Consider the following 24,614-nt stretch of genomic DNA (forward strand, 5'->3'; position numbering starts at 1 on the left):
AAACATCATGTTTGTCCAAAAATAAAATGACTAACCACTGTTTTACTAACCCTTTAACAATAACAATAATATTTAATAGCACTTTTCTCCCTGGGGACTTAAAGCGCTGTGATCCTGCATTATGCAGTCTTAAAGGCTAGGGAAAAGAGGTGAGTTTTTAGCCTTTTTTTAAAGCTGTCCAGAGAAGGAGCCTCTCGTACTGATTGTGGAAGTGAGTTCCATAGAGTAGGGGCTGCATAGGAAAAGGCCCGAGCACCAAATGTTAAATGTATCCTGGGAATAACCAGCTTCATCTTGTTGGCAGAGCGGAGGGTGCGTGGAGGGGCATAACGTTCCAATAGATCCGCTATGTATTTTGGTCCCATGTGGTGTAGATGGCAGGCAGATCTTAAAATTGATTTTCCATTTTACTGGCAACCAGTGAAGAGTTTGCAGTACTGGGGTGATGTGTGAGCTGGGGGGGGGGGGGGGGGGCATTGGCTAGGAGTCTGGCTGCAGCATTCTGTACTAGCTGTAAGGGGCGCAGAACCTTATCTGTAGATCCGATGAACAGGGCGTTGCAGTAGTCTAGGCGGGAGGATGCAAATGCATGAACCAGGACAGGTAGGTCTTCAGCTGGGATAAGGTGTTTGATTTTCACTATATTTTTTGGATGGAAGAAGGAAGACTTGACGACAGCTGATATCTGCTGTTTGAGTTTTAGATTTCCATCCAGGATCACCCCAAGGTTTTGCACAGAGTCTTTATACTGTACAGTATCTCCCCCAAATGCTAGTTTGAGGTGGTGAGCGTTTTGAACTTTATCCATCATGTGTGGACCACCTACCACCAACACCTCTGTTTTGTCAGAGTTCAGCCTCAGCCAGCTGGTGTTCATCCAATTTTGTAAATCCACTAGACAAGCATTTATGGATGCTGATGGGTCTTGGGTGCCAGGCTTGAAGGACAGATACAGTTGTGTGTCATCTGCATAACAATGGTATTCTAGGCCATAGTTCTGGATTATTTTGTCCAGTGGGAGCATGTAGACTGCAAAGAGTAATGGTGATAGTATAGAATCCTGTGGAACTCCATGGGGAAATGGCACTGGATTAGAGTAGTGTGTGCCCAGACATACTTGCTATGTCCTGCCAGATAGGAAGGTCTGAAACCAGCTAAGAACAGTACCCCTTATGCCACAGTAATTCTTCAGTTGCTGGATTAGTATTTCATGATCCACAGTATCAAATGCTGCAGACAAGTCAAGAAGAATCAGAATTGAGCAATCACCCTTGTCCCTTGCAGTAAGTAGATCATTCATTACTCGGACAAAATGCCGTTTCAGTGCTGTGCCTTTTCCTGAATCCTGACTGAAAATTATCAAAGATGTTGTTATCTGTAAGCTTCTAGCTGGTTGGCGACTGCTTTCTCGATAACTTTTGATAGGAGTGGTAAGTTCGCCACAGGTCTGTAGTTGGTTACAGAATCAGGATCCAGTGATGGTTTCTTCAAGAGGGGTTTTATGATTGGTTACATACCTTTAATAGTACTTATGGTTCAACACAGGTGATGAGGGTGACATACCTTTGCCACTTAGTAAGAAAATAACATGTTATATCACATGAGAGCCCTTCCTCTCAAATTTTTTAGGGGGAACGTAAAAATTCCACATTAAGCTTCCAACATGGTTACTATTTTAATATAGAAGTCAAGTGGAGATGCTTTTACCTGACATTACTAATAATTAGAAGATATGATTTAAAGCATAATTGCTTACATTCCTGAAGCATCCTTTTTATAAAGCATGCATTGTAACTGTCTGGCACGCAATTACCTTTTACAAGAGTAGGAGTTATAACCTTAATTCTTGTTAAAGTCGTGCACAGGGTTTTGACATCATCCAGTTTGAATGTGCTTTTACAGGTCTGACACATTTGTTTTTTGAGAATTTTTTAGGTAAAAGGACCACTATCATTTATTTTATATTAGGTAAAAGGAGAGGACTTGATACATAACTAAAGTTAATATTATTTAGAGCATTTGTTACAAAAGAGAAGCCAATGATCATTCCTGTAACAAATACAGAATAAAATATGTGGGGACATCTAGTGGTAAAGAACCCTAAAACATTAAAAATACACATTTACACAAAAACAAATAAATACTTACCTTAGGGACATGTTTTTTTTTTACTATGTATGTTATGAGGCTATATTACGGCTATTTTTTGCAAAAAACACATAAGCAGAAAAAATACACCTTTAGTTCCAATTAATATATCACCATACTTTGTACTAGAAACATAATTTCAACGTTGTAATAACCGGGACAAATCGGCAAATCAAATGTGAGTTTTATTTACAGTAGCATTTTTATTTTAAACAATTAAAACAATAGGGGATGGAATTGGAGAAATAGTGTATCTTTTCCTTGTTTTTCCCTTTACAATGCATAGAAAGTAAAGTAATTTCTGAAAACAAATATCACCCCCATTCATTTTTTCATGGCAAAAATAACAAGATATAGATCAGGACTTCCTAACCTTGTCCTCAAGTACCACCAAAAGTGCATATTTTGCAGAAAACCACAAAAATTCACAGTTGAAGTAATTAGTGGCTCAGCAGAGCTGATTAACTACCTCCGTGGACTTCCATAAAATATGCACTGTTGGAGGTACTTGAGGACAGGGTTGGGAAGCCCTGATAAGGATCATTAGGGTGTGAAAAGCAGTGATAAAATTATTGTCTAATGAAAAGAAGGAGTGCTGAAATGTGAAAATTGCTCTGGTCCATAAGGGGAAAAACCCCTTTAGTGGTGAAGTGGTTAATGTTTATGGCTACCCAAAATACACCTTTTGGAAAATAGCATGCTCAAAGAAAGCCCCAAACCAAGGAACAGATGAGAGAATAAGAGATCATGAATCAAGGTAGTGATCTCATCCAGACCTGGAGCGCTGAAGAAACTCCGGAGGTTCTGTACAAAATATGACATGCCTGTTTTCATTGAATACCACACTGGGACAAAAGCTGTACATTTTAAGAACACCTAAACACAAACAAAGCTACGTGGTACACGTTGTGTACTGTACTGAGGAGTGCAAACATTTAAACACTGGGGAGACTAAGCAATCCCTGAGTAAGGGCATGGCCCAGCTTTACATCACTAATTCTGCAGGTCTGTCTGGCTGTGCAGTCTGTCTACACAGTAAGGAGAAAGAACACTATTTTCCGAGGATGTAGAGGTACACATTTTGGACAGAGAAAAAAAGTAGATGACAAAAGGGTTGAAAGAAGAGATCTATGTCATACTGGAACACGCCTCCCTAAATAGGTATGGGGCCTTCAAATCCATATGTCAGCAACATGATATGCTGTTTTAGCATGTTTACCTAAACATTTTGTAGACACACTTCCAGCCATCTAAATAATAAACAGCAGCATAAGGCTCTATTTACACTGGCAGGGAACACTGATGTTTCACCAGAAGAAAGCTGGGGCTGGAGAGTGCTGGGAAAAATGAAGGCAATCTTGTCTGCTGGATGCTGTAAGCCAGGGGTGCCCACATTTTTTGGGCTCGCGAGCTACTTTTAAATTCGCTGAGGCCAGGAGATCTACTGACGTTTCAAAGGCAACCGTCCCCCCTCCCCCCCTGGAACCCCGCTGCAAAGGTAGTTAGGTATAGGTCCCTTAAGTATAGGTTAGCTAGGTATATGTGCCTTTAGTATAGGTTAGCTGGGTGCCTTCAGTGTAGGATAGCTGGGTGCCTTCAGTATAGGTTAGCTGGGTGCCTTAGTGTAGGTTAGCTGGGTGCCTTAGTGTAGGTTAGCTGGGTGCCTTAGTGTAGGTTAGCTTTAGTGTAGGTTAGCAAGGTGCCTTAGTGTAGGTTAGCTGGGTGCCTTAGTGTAGGTTAGCTTTAGTGTAGGTTAGCAGGGTGCCTTAGTGTAGGTTAGCTGTGTGCCTTAGTATAGGTTAGCTGGGTGCCTTAGTATAGGTTAGCTGGGTGCCTTAGTATAGGTTAGCTGGGTGCCTTAGTGTAGGTTAGCTTTAGTGTAGGTTAGCAGGGTGCCTTAGTGTAGGTTAGCTGGGTGCCTTAGTGTAGGTTAGCTTTACTGTAGGTTAGCTTGGTGCCTTAGTGTAGGTTAGCTTGGTGCCTTAGTATAGGTTAGCTGGGTGCCTTAGTGTAGGTTAGCTGGGTGCCTTAGTGTAGGTTAGCTGGGTGCCTTAGGGTGCCTTAGTGTAGGTTAGCTTGGTGCCTTAGTATAGGTTAGCTGGGTGCCTTAGTGTAGGTTAGCTGGGTGCCTTAGTGTAGGTTAGCTGGGTGCCTTAGGGTGCCTTAGTGTAGGTTAGCTGGGTGTCTTAAGGTAGGTTAGCTGGGTGCCTTAGCGTAGGTTAGCAGGGTGTATGTGCCTTAGTGTAGGTATCTAGATATAGGAGCCCGGGTGCACGCAACTTACCTCCCTCCAGCTCCAGTGGTGGCGCCCTGGCTTCACTCCCTCAGCCACGGCTGCCTGGGGGGCAGATATGCAGTTCGGCGGCTGAGGGAGGCTCCGGCGGGCAGCGTGAGTGGAGGCGGAAGTGTTGTCTCCAGCACCGCCCCCCAGCCATGACACTGCGTCGCCGCCTCTGGCCTCTCAGCCGCGCCTCTCTTCTCCCCGCGAGCGGCCAGCAGCAGAATCTGACAGGACGCAGCCAGACGGCTGCGTTCTTAAGCTGCTGGCTGCAAAATTCAATGGGACGCGGCCATGAGGCCGCAATCTACCAATCAGGTGGTCGTGATCTACCGGTAGATCTCGATCGACTTATTGGGCAGCCCTGCTCTAAGCAATTACATTTGACTGTTTTTTGGGTGTTCTCTCAGGCAACATGCAAATATGGTAATTTCCTTGTCTGGAAATTACAGAGAGCTCTGTTTGTGGGGAGAAAAGGGGGGATCACTTGTGTGATGTGCTGTGCGGCCCTGCAGCTTGGCCTTAAAGCTGAAGTGGCCAATTTAGTGAAAATTGGCCTGGGCTTTAGGGGGGTTTAACACTGCGGTCCTCAAGAGGTTAAATTAATTGCTGCAGGTCACATGACCATATTTTTGTAACAGAATTTTCAGTTGCAAACACACCATTTGACACACAGAAGATACAATGGCCTCAATTCACTAAGCTTAGCTCCTGTCTTTAATAACGTTTCTATAGTTTTCACCATGGTGATGAGGCATGTAGTATTCAGGAAACATTTTACCTCAGGCAAACCTAAAGTTAACTCTTCTGTCTTTAAGTTAACTCTTCAATCCTTAAAATAACTCCAGAATTCTAAAGTTAAAGACAGGCTGTTAATTAACTGCGAGTGAAAATAACTACAGAGGAGGTAACTTAACTACAGAGGAGAGAACTTTAAGGATACCCGAACTGACATGTGACATAATGAGATAGACATGTGTATGTACAGTGCCTAGCACATAAATAACTGTGCTGTGTTCCTTTTTTTCCTTTCTCTGCCTGAAAGAGTTAAATATCAGGTATGTAAGTGGCTGACTCAGTCCTGACTGAGACAGGAAGTGACTACAGTGTGACCCTTACTGATAAGAAATTCCAACTATAAAACACTTTCCTAGCAGAAAATGGCTTCCGAGAGCAAGAAAAGGGTTTAAAAAGGGGAATTTCTAATCAGTGAGGGTCACACTGTAGTCACTTCCTGTCTGAGTCAGGACTGAGTCAGCCAGTTACATACCTGATATTTAACTCTTACAGGCAGAGAAAGAAAAAAAGGAACACAGCATAGTTATTTGTGTGCTAGGCACTGTACATGCACATGTCTATCTCATCATGTCACATGTCAGTTCGGGTATCCTTTAAGGAATGAAGAGCTAAGATAACTCTCTTACTGTGTGGTGCTACATTTTCTCTTGCCTTATTATCTCCAGCATGATCTTAGTGAATTGAGGCCATTATGTGTTGTTACAAAGTTATGCTTGTTTCTGGTGTTATTCAGATACTACTGCAGAGAAATAGACCAGCAGGGCTGCCAGGCAACTGTTATTGATTAAAAGGAAATAAATATGTCAGCCTCCGTATACCTCTTACTTCAGTTCCCCTTTAAACGCTTTGTAGTATGTTGGGAAAAAAAAAGAACTTCACTTTAAACTACAACTGTAAGTGGAGACAAAGGACTTGGCACCTGCAAATTCTTTTTTTCTTTTCTTATTTGCAAAAGCCACTTTCCTGAGCTTCAGATGACACAGATAAACCAACATCTCAATGTTGCTTTTTGTCTTTTGTCTTTTTTTTTAATTTTCAGATCAGTCCTACTGGAATTATTTGTAATTTCAGCTTGCTGCATTTTATTGCCATACTTATTGTTTTTATTACAGTCCGTCACTATATTCCAACTCCTTTGTATAACTCCTGTTTGCCTTGTTACACACCTCTTACCTCTTGCATCCATCATCTTTCTCTTTCTTCTCTCCTCCATTTTTTTTCTCTCATGTTTCCTTAAAACCTAATCCTGACTCTCCATGCAGTGTTACACTATCCTGCTTCCCTAGTACTAATCATCTAATACCCATTCAAATCACTTACAAAAACTCACCTCCTTTCACCTGTGCTTAATGGAATGCATGATTTGTATTTAACAAACTACACTAGATCTATGATGTCATTCTCTCAAATTTCTTCAGTATCCGTGCCCTCACTTAAACCTGGCTACCGTCATCAGACACCATTCTAGCAGTATTTTAAAATTCTCAGTCTCACTTCCTTTATGAACACACCCTATATCGTTTCCAAACTCTGCACCCTCTCTTACCTAGCATTTCCACTTTCTGTCCACCACCTTGTAAGTTGTAACATGTTTTCTGCTGAACCTCCTTTGTCTTCTCCAAACCCTCTTGCATTCACAGAGATTTTCACAATATCACAATATAAATCAGTGTTTTTTCTTTGTTGTTGTTTTTTTTTTTTTTTAACCTGTACTTTTCCTAAGCTAATTGCTTTTGCATCCCAGTATAACCACTGACTATCCTTTACTTTGAACAAAATTTATACTGCTGAATTGCAGCACCTTGTACCCACCCACCGCTTTCATTTTTCAGTACCCAAGTCCTGGCCAATTAGTTCGGAAACAAATTACACTGTCAGACGGGGGCTCACTACCCACTCAGTACTTTTTCCATTTACATGCACTTCCATTCTAAGCACATTCAGCCCTGTTACCAATGATGAAGTCACTTCACACTTGTTATCATGCCCTACAAACTGTCTGTTATGTCTAGTTATGTCTACTTGCTCTATGTCCATTCTTCCATCTGCACATAATAGAATACATGCATTCATAATTCAGGAGGACTCAAACATTTTGGAACACAGGTAATTGCACACACCTTTGATATTCCTCTGAGATCAGTTTGCCATTATATAGTTGTAATGTCGGTGTGGAAAGACATAATGAAGAAGAAAAAAATATATGTTCGGTGGTCCTTCCACTTCTAAAGAGATGGGAAAGGAGTGTTTAAGGCTACGTTCACAGTGGGGCATTGCGGTATGAAGTAACGGCCGCATTGAAAAGTGGGATGTCTCACTGCAATGCACCAACTATAGGGTATTCACAGCTTGGCCGATGTACTGTGGTATAACGGCACCCCAATGCATTGCATTCAGTGTGTGATAACAAAAAGCATGTGATAACTGTCACAGTGAAGCCTACTTTTTATTGACTGTATGCAACACAGTGCGCAAATTACGTGCCGTGCAACTTTCCCATTCCATTGCATTGCATTTCTGCTTCTGCAGGGAATGCAATGCCCACTGTGAACCTAAAATGTATTTTAAAATATTTTTGAAGTGTTGAGCACAATTGTTGTAGTAAAGATTTGATGTCACTAGTTGCCGGTTTATAAAAATAAGTGACATTTTCAACCTTTACCCATGTTTAGCAGTTGAAAAACTGTTCCTTTTGCCTTTTGTTTTATTACTATATAGTGTTTTGTCTTAGTTTGGATCTTCGAAAGTTCAATATATTCATTGAAGGAGGGTAATGTAGTGCATTGCGGTACTCTCCTCTTTTTTGCATTTTGCAAATTTCCAATTACTTTTCCATAATTTCCTTGTATTTTTTGTGTGTTTTTTTCTGGAGCTTTTACACATTTTAAATGCAAGGTAAACTATAAGGGGTGCGTATGAATGCATGCTCTGTCGAAACATTAGCCTGTAGGAGCTAATATCAACCAAAACTAGGAAAGCTGAGCTCCTAACATTTGGGTTTCCTGGGAGGGGAGGAGGCTACATACTACATTACACTATGGAATATGCGGTTGAGGCCTGGGAACAATGCAGGGCAGTGCTGAGCTATTCAGCAGTAGTCCAACTGTGGGAAGCATTGTTTGAGGTTTAAATTTATAAGTAACGTATCATTTTAAAATGCATACATACTTGTTACTGATACAGCTCTGGTGAGTAAGTGGATGGCACCTAGTACAATTGTTAGAAGATCATGCTTCATTTAATAATGAGCTTGGTAAATCAATTAATAATTAAAACTGAAATAAGATAAGTTATAGATGGAGGGGTTGAAGGAGAAATCAATCAGGAGAGGGAGGGAAGGGTTTTCTCTCTTCTCTGAATATGTTGTTGTTTTTTGTGCTTGATACAGTACATTTCTGGCAAAATGATGCCAGTGTTTTTTCTGTCTTTAGCAAAATTGAAATTAAACACTTTCTAACAAAAAAAAAACAAGGAGAAAAAAAATGTGATGTTTAAAAAATTAAAAGTGAATGGTAAAAATAGGAAAATCTTGAAGTTTTACGTTATATAGACAATAAAGCTGAACAAAAGTTTATAAAACCATTCTTCAAAATCATTTTTTGTTGTTGTTGCTAGCTTACATTAAGCATGTATACGAATGCATTATTCCTATATCTAATAAATATGCTGGTATCACAATATTATACACATTTCATAAGACACATAACTAAAATGCCTTTTTTTTATCCTTTTAAAATTACTTGACAGCTGTTGGGCTTTATTTTTGATCTTTCCAAGCTTACAGATTTCTTTTGAGCTTTTTATGAGTTGAACAAGCTGAAGTTTAATTTCCAAGATGTATTAGCATGAAAGGAGCTGTCAAGAGCATAAACACGCTATAATTGGTTTGTACAACGCAGGAAAACATAGGCCATGCCAACCAATAAAAACCAAAAACCGTAAAGACGACTTTTGACCAAGATCACATGGGGACACTCAAGAACCTGCTTGTCCTGGTGAACAAATGTTACCAACAATGCAACTATCCCCCATTCTTCCTCTCAATAACCATGCTCTCCAGGAGTCTTGCAGATGGGCTGTCTCAAAATGTCTTACGGTCATAATGGGAATTTGAAATTAATTTCTGAGATGTAAGAACTAGAACACTTCTATTGACACCATAAAGCAAGCATCACTGTTCAAATGAGGGAATAATTGAATCCCGGTGCCTTCGAAAGCAAAAACAGCAACATAAAACAATGTGCTTAACTATTCATTTAATGCCAAAAATCTATCTGTAAAAGAAACATTTTTTCCTATTATTTTAACTTTACGGTTTCTGCTCTTGTTTAACTATTCACCCTGTCGATACCGCTGCAAATTTAATGCACAGTAATGCCAAAAGCCTCTGCTACAAAGCGTGAAGAGTTCCATATAATATATAACAGAGGTATTTTAGTATTTGTTTTTCTACATTATTCTGGGCAATATTAGAATAATGTTTACCATGTTAAATACTGAACCTATAAAAAATAGATACATCATTTTCAAGGGATTGATCTTTGAGCCATGTGTGGATGAAGCCAAGTTACAAAGGAAAGTAGATTTTTTTTTCTTTTTTTAAAGTCTGAGTGGTAGAATTACAGGAGGTGTACTGGGTGAAGCTGAAAGAGTGGTCTTCATTAGAAATTTCTCTATCTGGTACACATGTTTATAAGTAGGGTGACTTGTTTGGCTTGTAACTCATTAGTGGATTCCAGCTGGCAAAAGTAGCAGCATTGTACAGTTTCTGGGATATATTAATCTCTCACGTCGCTCACAAAACAATGCATTGGCCTTTGCAACAACTAGTCTGATAACTCATTAGTGTGAGCCAGTGAAAGTAGAGACAGCATATTATCAAGTGAAATATTATCTTCAGAAAAAGATGTCTAAAACAAAAAACACAATTCTTCTGGAAGCATACCGTAGATTTATCTCCTTTAGTAAAAACTGTCTGTGAGGTTTACTGTGTCCTGTGTAATTAGATCAAATGTCTCCAGGATCTTAAATCACCAGAACTACACTGCATAAAGTTATGTTTTTTTTTTAAATACAGTAGTATTTAAGGGTAGACCAGTAAACGACCTAATTAACCTAGGTTCCAATGTAAATATGTAAAACTAGTATGTTCGTTTTGGATCAAGTTGTTTTATATTACGGTATTTACAATATAATGTACAATTATGTAGGCTAAAATACCTTGACCAATATGCAATTAACTTTTTTCCTAGGTGATATTTTCACACCTCAAAAATGCTTTTTAAACCATCAACAAGAAAGAAAATATTCCAAGTGATTTTTGGTACTTTTTCACCTACTTTTTGATGCTTTTCCATTGCAGAATGCTGAAAAGTTATTTTAAAAAGTAGTTGAAAAATTATCTCCTATGAGAAAAAGTCAGTTGCACATGGGCCATTGGCCCTTATTCAGTTCATTATTATTCTGAGTTTTTCCACAGTAGATGTTTTCACACCCCAGCAAGCAAGAAAATAAGTTTCATATTACTTTTTAACTTACGTTTTAGTGCATTTGCAATTTGCTTGATGTTAAAACTTATTTTGTAGATAAGTTAAAACATAATCTCCTGGAAGGAAACTCAGGAGTAAAATTAATTAAATAAGGGCCTATTTAATTTTTTTTTTTAAGTCAATCTATTGTTAAAAAGTATTTTGGGGGACTGTATCTTTAGAAGAGAGACATGTTCAGGTGCACTTTTTCAACATAGACTGTTCTGTCATAAACACTTTGTTTCAGGAAGATGCATGTTTGTTGATCTTGTAGTTCAGAAGTAGTAGTTGACATAGAGGCTCCTAACTAAAACATAGTTCCCTCATTCAAATCATTCTTTGTGACTAGAAAAACAATCTTCACCATCTAATAAGGAGGCAAGTTTCACAGGGTACAAATCAGTTTGGAAAAGGACTAAGGAAATCAAACTAACGCTAGCCATACGTGTATTTTACATTATCTTTCTAATAATTCCTACTTTAGTTTGAGTGGAGTAACAGTCCAATTACAAGACCACTCTTAGGACCCTATTCTATTCCATAACTCAGCAGCATTAAGCACTGACAAGTTCTAAAATCAGGAAATTCAAGGAAGGTAGGAGGCGCCCATAGATATATATCAGTAGTATGTAATATAGTAGTAATAAAAAAATGTTTTTCTTATTCCTACCTTATAGTAGTGAAACTATAAGGTAGGAATAAGAAAAACATGTTTTATTACTACTATATTACATACTACTGATATATATCTACGGGCGCCTCCTACCTTCCTTGAATCTCTGCCACCCCAGTCTAGGGGAGTGCACACTTGGAATTCCATCCAAGTGGCCAACTTTTTATCTGGAGCTGCGACCTAAGTTATTATCAGAAGCAAGGCCGAGTGAGGACGGTACTTCCTCACATGTGAGAAGGGTGGTTGCTTTCTACAGCAACCCAATTTTGTGAGTATATATCTGTTTTACGCACATATTCTGGTGTCCCGTTGATAATACACCAGATCCGGCTCCCGGTCTCCCTGTGTCTTTTTTATTTTTTTCATAAGAACCAAAATCAGGAAATATAACCTGATCCAATGTTACTTAGCACCGGACAGAGCACAAAAAAACTTGTTTGGTGATTTTATCACCATACAAGCCCTTTTCCCCTATGCAGTTGCTTCCCATGAAGTTGGCATCTGGGAGCCAAATATTGCCGATATTTCACTATATCAATCAGGTTGTAGAATATCTGTAATCGCTATTCTACTACCGCAATTAAATTATTTGACTTTTCTTCATTTAACGTTGTGCCTAAATTGGCATGTAGCTTTTTAAAATGTATGCAATGGGGAGCCCTGGCTGCAGGTTTAAAGATGCATTAACAGGGCTCCCTGCATTGTAGTGCTGGTGTGTTGGTGCTGTGGGAACAAGATGCAACAAGGCCAGCGGTACCTAGCAAAGGAATGGCATGTAGCATCGGTAACTTAGTGGGGATTTGCAATCAAGAGTAAAGGAGAAGAAAGAAAATTAGAAGAAAGAAGGGGCAGATGAAAAACAGAATGCAGACAATTTTGAGGCTACTTTTTTTTTTTAAATAAATATAAAAAAACAACATAGCATGCCTCCCCCTCCCCTTTAACTTTACCTATGATGAAATCTGGGAACCCCCTTTAATAAAGCATAGCAAGCGATGGCAAAGCATTTTTGAAAGTGCCACCAGGGCTCTCCGTTGGTCCCTTAACAGACCAATGTGGATCTCCCTCTGGGATTACCAGGTCTGTTAAAGGTGGCACTTTTAAAGATTCTTTGCAGTGGCTTGCTGTACTTTATATAGAAAGTGTTGGCGAGAGGGCTCATCATGTGTGGGGTGTGTGTGATTTTTGTCAATCAAGGGGAAGAGGATTATGGTGTGGAATAATTTCTGAGCATACTGGTGTGGGATCCTTAACCTATTTTGGTTCCTGGACGTAGAAACTACGTCCAGGAACCATGCACGCTACCGCGTGCTCCCGCGGCCGATCACACGTGTGCACGCGCACTCCCGGCCGCGGATTCGGTAGCCATGGAATCAATGTATCGGGCTATGGTGCCCGATCACTGATTCCTCTCCCCCGCTGAAAAAGCGACAGCTTCTTTCGGAAGCTGTGCTTTTTCTGGCTGTTCCCTCCCCGATGCGTCACTCTAAGCGTGTGCTACGCTTAGAGTGACGTCATGTAAACAAACTCATGGCCGCCATCTTGTGGCCAAAAAGTAATACTACAACTGTATGTAAAAAAAAATTAAAATTAACACACATTTACATTATAAATCTATTGTTTACCTCCCACCCTCCCAAAACTACCCAAATAAAATGTTTACTATAAAAAAAAAACATTACAGTAAAAAAAACAAAACATGTAAATATTTACCTAAGGGTCCAAACTTTTTAAATATCAATGTAAAGATGAAATATTTCTATATTTTTTTTTATTTTAAACTTGTTAATAGTGATAGATGCAAAATGGAAAAAATGCACCTTTATTTCCAAATAAAATATTGTCGTTATACATTGTGATAGGGACATAATTTTAACGGTGTAATAACCGGGACATATGGGCAAATACAATACGTGAGTTTTAATTATGGAGGCATGTATTATTTTAAAACTATAATGGCTGAAAACTGAGAAATAATGAATTTTTCCATTTTTTTCTTATTCTTCCTGTTAAAATGCATTTACAGTAAAGTGGCTCTTAGCAAAATGTACCCCCCAAAGAAAGCCTAATTGGTGGCGGAAAAAACAAGATATAGATCAGTTCATTGTGATAAGTAGTGATAAAGTTATAGGCTAATGAATGGGAGGTGAACATTTCTCACGTGAAAATGACGGAACCTGAATGGGTTAAATAAAGGTAAGTATTTTTATGGTTATATAAGAATATCAAAGTGATTTTTTCATTGTTTTATCTTTATTTCATTGTTAACTCTTTGTGGAAATCCGAAAGTTTGTATTTTAGTAACCCTATACCCATTTCACCTGGGTGAGGGGGGCGGGCATCTGAGATCCTCTTCCTAAAGGAGCCCCCCAGATGCCACCATGAACCCCCTCAGGGCCTTCATTCACAGGCGAGAGAGGTGAGGCTTTGTATCCCACTCTTCCAGAATGACCCCTGTATCATGGGCCATGCGGGCTCAGGCTACAGAGCTCCATGCAGTCCAGGCTTCAAATCCTGGCTATATCAGCCTGAATGACTGAGAAGGGGTTAAAGAGGCTAGAGAAGAGGGACCCTAAACTGATGGTTTTCATAAAATGTATAAAATGAGTGTACAGAACTATCAGAATTCAGAGTTCAGAATATTAACATGTACTGCAGCAAAATCTCATTTTACCCAGTTTAAAAACTATTTTTCACATTTTTACTTGTTCACACTGTTCCCCTTAACATACCTAGCATAGTTGATGAGGATAGCTTGCATAAGGGCTTCACAATTAACTGTTAAATTTGACTTCAATGTAAACTAATTAAAGTATGTGAAATGTATGCTAAATCAGCACATTGTGATCATCACTGCTTATATTCTACCAAAACTTGACACTAACCTGCCCCTACTCACTGCTAACTGAAAACACTAATATTTTACTCACTAAATGCCACCGCTAAATGTCACACGCCATAATTGCACAGCTGGCTTAGGTATTTAAGCTATTTGTCTATGGAGCGCCAAAAGTACTAGACGTGATCGGGCACCATAAGTACCTGCTTTGCCCTAACATGTTGCCAGGATTGTGGGGCTGCTGCACAATCTAAACTAGTCATCATTAATGTGACCATTGGTATTGGCCCATTGGGGGCCCATATGCCTTTGGATGTCCATTTCTCAGTATAAATAGGTACTAAAACCTTAACCAGTTCACCCCCAAGGGTTTTTACCCTAACGGACCAGAGCAATTTTCACCTGTCAGTGCTCCTCCCTTTTATTCCCTAATAACTTTATTACTACTTATCACAACAAAATGATCTATACCTCGTTTTTTTCGCCACCAATTAGGCTTTCTGTGGGTAGTGCATTTTGTTAAGAATTTTTTTATTCTAATTGCGTTTTAATGGGAAAAATAAGAAAATAATGGAAACAATTTATTATTTCTCAGTTTTCTGCCATTATAGTTTTAAAATTAAACGTTCTCCTTTGGATAAAACCGACACATTTAATTTGTCCAGTTGTCCTGATTATTACACTGTTTAAATTGTGTCCCTATCACAATGTATGGCGACAATATATTATTTGGAAATATAGGTGTTATTTTTCTGGTTTTTTTGTTTTGTCTTTTTTTGTCCGGTCCAAAATTACAAGCCCCTATGTAGTAAAGTAAAAGTAATTTTCACTCATAAAATATAGATGAAAAAAGCTGAGTCCCTAAGGCAACTATTTATGTATTTATTTATAAACTGACTTCTACTTTTTACAAGGTGTTTTTTTTTTTTGGGGGGGGGGGGCTTTGGAAGTTGTTCATTTTATTAATATTGTGTATGTATATATGTGCCTGTATGTGTAATAATCCTTTTTGCCACAAAATGGCGCTAATGAACACTTTCCCATTTAATAGGAATTTAACTACACTGTGAGGGCTTCCTGTTTTGTGAATAGAGGTGGCCGCTGATCGCGGTCACGTCCATTCATTCCAGGCATTGTGATTGGGTAGAGGACCATTTGGTCCTCTTCCCCGATCACTGAACACGGAATCCCGACCGAAATGGCGGCAGGAGCGGCGCACACACGCGGAGCAGCGGCAGGAACGAGCGACTTATTAAAATCTCCTGTTGCCGTTAACAGGCTCAACACAGGACATTTTGTTTTCAATGGTTTTTATTAAAGGTTTTGTAGTAAAAGGAAACAATTATACAACACAACATTGTTTATAAGTAAATGCAAACACAGCGGCATTGAAAAGTACTAAACCTGTTTCTGAACAAACAACTCTTGCAATAGAGCATGTGCCATAGTAAAATACCATACCATCTAACATTATCAGACAGTGAAAAGCAGAAATACAAGATCTCGCTAATTATATTATTAGCTCCCGACATATTAATATTAAACCATACCAATGGTTTAAAACGCTGAACATTTAGCAGAGGGAACTCTGGAGAAATTACAGAAAAGGAGTCTACCATCCTACATTAACCACACGTGGCCAGATGGAGACCACCTTTACCAGCATGTTTTAGTACTCTTGGGCAAGGGGCCCGTCCTCCAGCGAGGTCAGGTTTGCTTGTTAACGATGAAGGACCAAATTCTCATTTGGTGGAGTACTAAATGCAATGAAAAGACTTTTAATGGAAGAGGAGTGCATGGTAGGTTACAGTTCAAAAACCTTCAGCATTTAACACAGGACGTTTTAATAAGTCAGGTTGCCATTAACTGGTTAATTAGTGGCACCCAGGAAAGTTGCCAGGATGGTGGGACAGCAGCACCCTTTGATTGGCCAGCGTTAATGTAACCAAATAACCATTGGTATTTGTCAATCAGGGCCTTAATATGTAACTGGATGCCAACTTCTCAGTATAAAAAGGTGATACACTTTTAATTGTTGGGAACCAGGTTGGCTGCCATGATGGCACTTCTGCTGCACTTGTTCTTGGTATGCTGGTAGGAGGATTATCACTTCCTCAGTTCTTCTGAATTGTGAGTACTAATTGTTTTTTCCTAAAATGGATATCTTCAAATTGATTTCCATTGAAATAAAAATTTTCAGTTATCAGCTGTAAACCAAATAGCAATTTAAACATTACACTACTGTTTTAAGCATGCTAATAGGAAATTAACTTTATACTGTTATTTGCTTGAATAGAATAGCACATTTTATGTTCAGATTAAGATATCTTGAAACGTCTTAAAGAATAATGGCAGTTATCATGTAACGGATTAAAGCATAGCTGAGAATGCTATGTGCTGTAAGCTCTGTGCCAGAAAGCTAACCAATTCAATACACAATTTATCTGCCTCCAGTGAATCCTGATTTGTCTTGATCTCTTGGGTATAGCTTAAGTGAAACGTTTTCATTTATACAGCTTGTACCTGCCAATATCTTTCCATCTGTTATTATTACTGTGGGATTTGAAAAATAGAAGTATGATTGTTATCTCTGTTATCAGTGCATTATTTTGTGCATGTATTTTTCTAATAGGAAAGTGCAACTTACAAGGTAACCATGTACATACTTGCCTATTCATGGAGATTTAAACAAATCTTTAATGTTTATTGTGTGCCTGAAAGATGCAGGGGGAAAAAAAATAAGTACCGTATTTTTCGGAATATAAGACGCTCCGGAATATAAGACGCACCTAGGTTTAGAGGATAAAAATCAGGGGAAAATAAAAAATACAGTTTACCTAGGTGCGTCCAAGTTCCAGGAGCGTCTTGTGGACATTGCCCCCTTCCCAAGATCTCTATCTAAGCTACACTAATGCCTGCTACCTTACAAGCTACACTAACCCCCTGCCACCCCCAGCAGCTCCATTAACCACATTCATTATGCTTTTCCGTTTTTTTTTACCCCCTGTTGGTAGCCAAAGAGACCCCTTTAGGCAGCCAGTGGGCCTCAGCCAGGCAGTATATGCGGCCATTTGTCCCCCTCTTATACGCAGCCCTGGAGTTATAAGAGCCACCAGTCAGATGCGGGTCAGTGCAGAGCGGCAGGTATGGCAGCATACTGTGGCCGCGATCGGTATGGACGTCGGGGAGGCAGCCGGAGATCAGCCTGCTTGGCTCTAAGTAAAAGGCATGCTATTCATGCAGAGCGCAGCGGAAGGCGTTATTACCGATCCGGGATCCAGCCGACGAGTCCTCCATCTGCTTCTCTATCTTCAATACCGGCTCGCGCTGATCCCCGTCCTGTTACTTCCTGGTCTGACGCTCTCTCACTGCGTGACCCTGACGCACGTGAGCCGCCGAGGTCACGCAGTGAGAGAGCGTCAGACCAGGAAGTAACAGGACGGGGATCAGCGCGAGCCGGTATTGAAGATAGAGAAGCAGATGGAGGACTCGTCGGCTGGATCCCGGATCGGTAATAACGCCTTCCGCTGCGCTCTGCATGAATAGCATGCCTCTTACTTAGAGCCAAGCAGGCTGATCTCCGGCTGCCTCCCCGACATCCATACCGATCGCGGCCACAGTATGCTGCCATACCTGCCGCTCTGCACTGACCCGCATCTGACTGGTGGCTCTTATAACTCCAGGGCTGCGTATAAGAGGGGGACAAATGGCCGCATCTACTGCCTGGCTGAGGCCAATATGCCAGTGCTAAATTCCTAACATTTGGAATATAAGACACACTGACTTTTTCTCCCCACTTTTGGGGGAGAAAAAGTGCGTCTTATATTCCGAAAAATACGGTATGTATCTTTCAAATCTGGTTTAATCTCTATCCCTCAACAGATACCATGCCCAGATGAAACTCCCTTTAACCTCCTTAGAGCAGACACAGTGTCGGGCATACCGCCGGTTGTCCCCAGGAGTCTCCAAGTATAATTTTTAGAGATCCCATGGCTGTAATAGCTTCAGCTAGCACTAGGCTAGCTAGCAGTGGTGGCCGACATGCCCCTGATTACTTTTGATCGCCCGCTAAATACATTACCCCCCCTGGATCCAGCGATCGCGCAGCCTCCCAGCACATCTCCGGTCCTCTCTATGGGGAGGATCGGGTCTGCGCATGAGGTCATGACGTCGCCGGCGTCAAGACGTCATGTTCGATCCTCACCATAGAGAAGAGCAGAGCTGTCCGAGGAGGCTGCGCCAATCGCTGGATCCAGGCTGGGTAAAGTATTTAGCGGGCGATCAGTGGGGATCAAACGTAATCGGGGGATGCCGGCCACCACTGCTAGCTAGTGCTAGCTGAAACTATTACAGCCATGAGATCTCTAAAAATTATACTGGGGGACACTTGGCTGCAAAACCCTCCTGAGCGGCGTAACGCTCAGGAGGTTAAGGCCATGTTCACAGTGGTGCGGTGAAATGGCCACTTTGTAACGCGGCTTACAGCACTGCAATACACCACCTATGCAGCGTTCACTGTGCGGATATTTAGTGGCAAAAGTGTTGCAGATATCAGCAAGGATTGCAACGAGGTTAGGGGGGCAGTTAGGGTTAGGTATTCTTAATTAGGGTTAGGCATGACGTTTTTGTACTATCTTCAACTAAATACAAGCTGTTCATAATCTGCAAGACAATGCATTTCATTTTTTATTTACACTTAAAGGGGCACTATGGCGAAAAATTGTAAAATTTAAAATATGTGCAAACAGACAAATAAGAAGTGTAGTTTTTCCAGAGTAAAATGAGCCATAAATTACTTTTCTCCTATGTTGCTGTCACTTACAGTAGGTAGTAGAAATCTGACAGAAGCAACAGGTTTTGGACTAGTCCATCTCTTCCTAGGGGATTTTCAGCAAGGCTTTTATTCTTTATAAAGATATTCCCTAAAAATGATTTAAACAATTATGCTGCCCAGCTTCCCTGCTCATTACAAAGTTTTTTGGCAGTTGGACAGAGCAACTGCCATTACTAAGTGCTTTTGAAAATAAATAAATCTCTGAGAATCCCCTACGAAGAGAAGGACTAGTCTAAAACCTGCCGTTTCTGTCAGATTTCTATCACCTACTGTAAGTGACAGCAACGTAGGAGAATAGTTATTTGTGGCTCATTTTACTATGGAAAAAAAACATACTTCTTATTTGAATATGTTTGCACATAGGCTTCAATTCATCAAGCATTACCGCATTCGGTAATGCTAAAAACAGCTGAGTTAAGGGAGCACTTTAGAAAATGTTAATTCATCAAAGCTGTTACCGAATGAGAAGCTGAAATGACACAGCAATGAGATAAATTACCGACATGTGCTCAACAAATGTTAATTCATCAAGGTTCCCACATTCGCTAACACATTCGGTGTTTATCTCAAGCTCTCCCCTGTCGTTACAGGCTTCGAAAGCCTTCTGTGTGAATGTTTTCATGATTAGCAGGAGCAGGCAGCCAATAGAAACAGCCCCTGTTCTCCTGCAAGTGCCGCTGATAGGTCACACAGGCTTCTCCACACAAGCTTTCAGACCCCCCAAGCAGTGAGCAGAGAGAACGGGACAAAATATATCCCCAGATTCCCTTCGGTGGTTTAACCCTTTCAGGCCCTGTTTGATAATGCAAAGATGCTGGTGGGGAAATCACCAAGCATGGCATTTGTAATGTCTCCAGGAAGTTCATCTACGTTGTGGCAAATAAGTCAAATGTTAAGAAAGACTGATGGACAGATTCAGAGCTGCAGAGGCAGTATAAGTAACAGTAAATATAACACACGTTTACATGTAAAGGGATGTCTGGATGCCTTCTATTGTTATCAGCTTGTAACAACACAGAGACATTCCAAGCTGCTCTGCACCACTCTGCTGTTATCTAACAGCCTTTGATGAATTGAAGCCTAGTAGTTCGGTAACTTAACGAACCTCTACCGCACATGGGAAAATATTGATGAATTAGCACAGTGAAGTGTAAAATACCGAATGCGGTATTTTAAGGACTGGGGTTTTGTTATCGAACACCCTTTGATGAATTGAAGCCAAATTTTAAATTTGTTTGCCATAGTGCCCCTTTAACAAACCAGGGCCTCCATCAAAAATTTCTGGGCCCCATTCAAGGCAAACCTACTGGGCCCCCCTCATGCCAAATCACAATCTGCAGGAAAAAGCTCTTTAAGGCCTGAACACACGGGCACCCTTGTGTATGCTTTTCATCATCTGCTACATTGATGTGTTGCTGAAAAGCAACCCCCAGCACACGTCAGTAAGGACAGCCAGAGCCAGGCACCAATTCGCTGGGCGCAGGGCAGGTTCTATAAATACACAGACGATAAACATTAAAACATCCCCACCCTCAAACCAAAGTACCCAAAGGGAACTTTAAATTATTACAAGCCAGCATAACATCATATAATATACATGCAGCAGCAAGTGAAAAATAATTCAATGGTTCAGCTTAATGCCCATGATTAACCCGGTATAAGCAGTCAAATTCAAACCTTGAAAGCTATTGAATGACATTCTCCCTTGGTCCAGATGCTCACAGGTAAAGATGTGATACACTAATATTAATATCTAAGTTTTGTATAACCGTATTCTCATCATCTACCCATGCACCCCATATCTTATTACATTTTGTTTGGTGACCACGGACCTGATAGGTTCGGTAATACAATGCAATATTGTGATTGATCAGTGTCCTGAGGTCCGCTAACGAAGGAACCCCGGGCTGTTTCCATTTAAACAACAAGCATTTCCTGGCATAGGAAAAACAATTCTCAAAAAAGACTATTGCATGTCACATTATTTATGATCCCCAATAATACCGCTTTGAATGAAGGATCCACTGGACGACCCAGTACTTTTGTAAGAAATGTAACCACAGAATCCCAGTATCGTTGGACCTCAGGACACCCACACACACAATGAAGGAATTTGACATCATGGTGTCCACACTTGAAACAACCCGAGTCAGCAACCGAACCTATTTTGGCCAACCTGATTGGCGTATAATGGACTTGATGAAACCATTTAATTTGGATCAATTTAGAAGAAAAATGCAGAAAAAATGCAGCATGCAGTACCGCAATCACAAATCAGAATTGCATGTAAAATTGCGTCAAAATTGCAGATCAGAATCGGAAACGCATGTAGTGTGCAAGAGGCCTAAGGTCAAATCTGGTAAGCCAATGTACAAGCTGAGGGACGTTCTTGGATTTTTACTCATTTTATCTTTATAGGCATCAATAAACGCATTAAATTCACCGGCTATTAAGATAGGATTGTCCAGGTTATTACCAAATTTAACAGTTAGGGAATCCAATATCGAGACATTAAAAGGTGGGGGCACATAAAGTGAGACAACCGTGAGTTATTTGCCTTCAATGTCCACGGTGACTATAGTAAATCATCCATTCACATCAACCTGAACCTCATGTACTGAGCCAGGGAAAGATTTATTAATTAACAGCTGTACCTCTGGAAAAGGAAGAAAAGTGGGACACGTGGTAGCTGGACACCCAGGGTTTCTTAAGAGACAACAATCTCCCACCTGTCAGGGGAGTCTCTTGCAGGCAGATAATGTGAGGACTTAATTTCTTAAGATGATCAAAAACCAGACTGTGTTTGATGGGGTCATTCAGCCCTCTAACATTCCACAATATTATGCGCAGATTAGCCATTATCAGACCAAAAAACTATATAGTGAGCATCTGGATCAATCCCAATCAGTTGGACAACACATACATGTATAAATGTGGTATACCTTATGGGTCCCACCCCATCAATTGCCCCTACCCGCCAACAACCACTAACCGACTCCACTCCGGGACCCCAACATCAGGAAGCATCGATCCCAAACTTACTGAACTCGGGTGCATACAACGGCCAGCCCTCCTGACCCATTTTTAGCAGGATATATACGTGTATAATAAAACATATAAATTGCATATATCACAATAAGCTTGCCCAAGAACTTAGAGCAAAATATACGAAAAAACAGAGCGAACAGTTAAAAACATAATAACTTGCAGCTTAAGGTATATCTAAATAAATAAACATTAGAAGTAGACATTCTAAATGACAAAACTGCCACAAAATAGTTATAAAAGAAACATCAGAATAGAAAATTGCTTTGGTAAGCACTTTGGTCACTCAGGCTGCTTACACACTAAGATGTTACAGGCGCACGTTAGTGTGCCTGTAACGCTCCCCCAACCCACAGCAATGTAACACAAGTGGGCTGTTCACACAGCCCACGTTGCGTTACATGTAACGCTGCACGTTCTGCCGAAAGTGCAGCATGCTACGGCGTTAGAGCGGCTATAGCCGCGTTAGACTGTTTGCACATGCGCAGTGGGGGGAGAGAGGAGGCGGGGAGATGCTGCTACAGTAGCCGCGCACATGGCTACTTAATATTCACTGCACTGGCGGCCGCTGATTGGCCGGCGGGACCACGTGATGCGGAGTGTCTCGCTCTGCATCACGTGGTCCCGCCGGCCAATCAGCGCCACTCTGGGAGACCTTATACGGATAGAGCCGCCTAACGCAGCTCACTCTACCGTCCTCTCCCGCACCACCATGCGTTGCATTAGGTGCACGTTATGCAACCTTAACGTAGCACCTAACGCAACGTCTTGGTGTGCAAGTAGCCTAAAGGCACAGTCTTTGACATGGACCCCACTCCCATATGTAGCTAACTGAGTGCGTATTTAGTACACAGTCACGCTGATGCACAGTTTCATCAGCATAGAGCCTCAAGCCAGGCATGAGCCCGCAGAAGACACATATGCAAAAAGTCACTAATAGATCAAATATTTAAGGGAGCGGGAGTCCACAATAGAGAAGTAAAGCAAATGCTTTGTTACCATAGGAAAGTTAAGTCAGAGGAATTACTTATCAACAGTACCCTTCAGGATGTATGAATATAAATCCGCAATTCCCATGAAATAAGAGACCCCATAATCCAAGGCCTTACAAGTTATCCGCATAAAAAAAATATAACATTAGAAGAAGCCTTGTGTGTCCATCCACTCAGAAATCTCCTCAGGAGTGAAAAAGAAGTGTGCTTTCCCATTGTGCAAAACTTTCAATTTAGCAGGAAAAAGCATGCTGCATTGTAATTGCTGATCACGTAGCCTCTTTTTAATTTGAATAAAAGAAGCCCTCTTTCTCAGGACATCCAAAGAGAAGTCCTGAAAGATCGATACTTTAGATCCATTAGTAAGCAGATCTGATTGCTTACGAGTCTCTGAGAGGCCCCTGGCATGGGAGGACCCCCAGGCACACGGTGAGCCCTTTCTATAATGAACACCTGGGAGACGGCTAAATCAGGCAGGGCTGCCTTAAACCAAGACTCCAAGAATGTTTCTGGGTATGCCCCTTCACCTTTTCAGGGACCCCCACTAATCTTAAATTACATCTGCGAGGCCTATTTTCAAATTCATCCAGCTTGAGGACATTAGAGTAGGAAGATCTGGCTGCATACTGTAAGCCTTGCTGCAGAAGGGTCATAGAGTCCTCCAGGTCACTAATCCTGCGCTCTGCTTCAGCTGTATGATATTTGACCTTAGAAAGGTCATGTTTAACAAAAGAAAGATCAGGTTGAATTAAGTCCAACCTGCTGGTGAGGGAGACCTGCAAGTCTTCTATGGCAGACAGGAGTTCAGCCCGGGAAGGCTCCTCTTCAATCTTGTGCCCCTGTTCATCAGGCTCATGAGGATAATTTGAGCATGCTTTCTTCCCTTGTCCTTTTTCTCGCTTGGGGAGGAGGGTAGAAATCTGATAGATCTTACCCACTGCCTGGGGTTTCTCCTCGGTGTTCGTCCACTTCTTCGGGCCCTCAGGAGCCTCGTCACTAGACCGTTCCGTCCAGGCCGCATGGCCGCCCTTTTGAGGTTGCTCGGTGTCTCGCCATATCCCCGGGTGGCTCTTTTACATCACAGTATGGCCCTGTTACCTGGCTGAGGTGCAGTTTGATGTGAATGCGCGGGACAGCTGTGCGTGCTCCCATGTTACACTTCCATCGCCAGGAGTGTCCTGCAACAAAGCGTAACTCGGCCAGGCTACCGGGCCATACTGTGGGAGACAGAAGCCACCCCGGGGAGATGGCGAGAGTCCGAGTGGTCTCAAGGGGACTTAAAGAGACTCTGAAGCGAGAATAAATCTCGCTTCAGAGCTCATAAATAGCAGGGGCACGTGTGCCCCTGCTAAAACGCCGCTATCCCGCGGCTAAACGGGGGTCCCTTCACCCCCAACCCACCCCCCGCAAAAGTGTGTCGTAAAAAGGTCGCAGAATTTCCCTTCCTGGAGGCAGGGCTAACGGCTGCAGCCCTGCCTC

This window comes from Hyperolius riggenbachi, chromosome 1, assembly GCF_040937935.1.
Source record: "Hyperolius riggenbachi isolate aHypRig1 chromosome 1, aHypRig1.pri, whole genome shotgun sequence".
Classification (NCBI taxonomy): Eukaryota; Metazoa; Chordata; class Amphibia; order Anura; family Hyperoliidae; genus Hyperolius; species Hyperolius riggenbachi.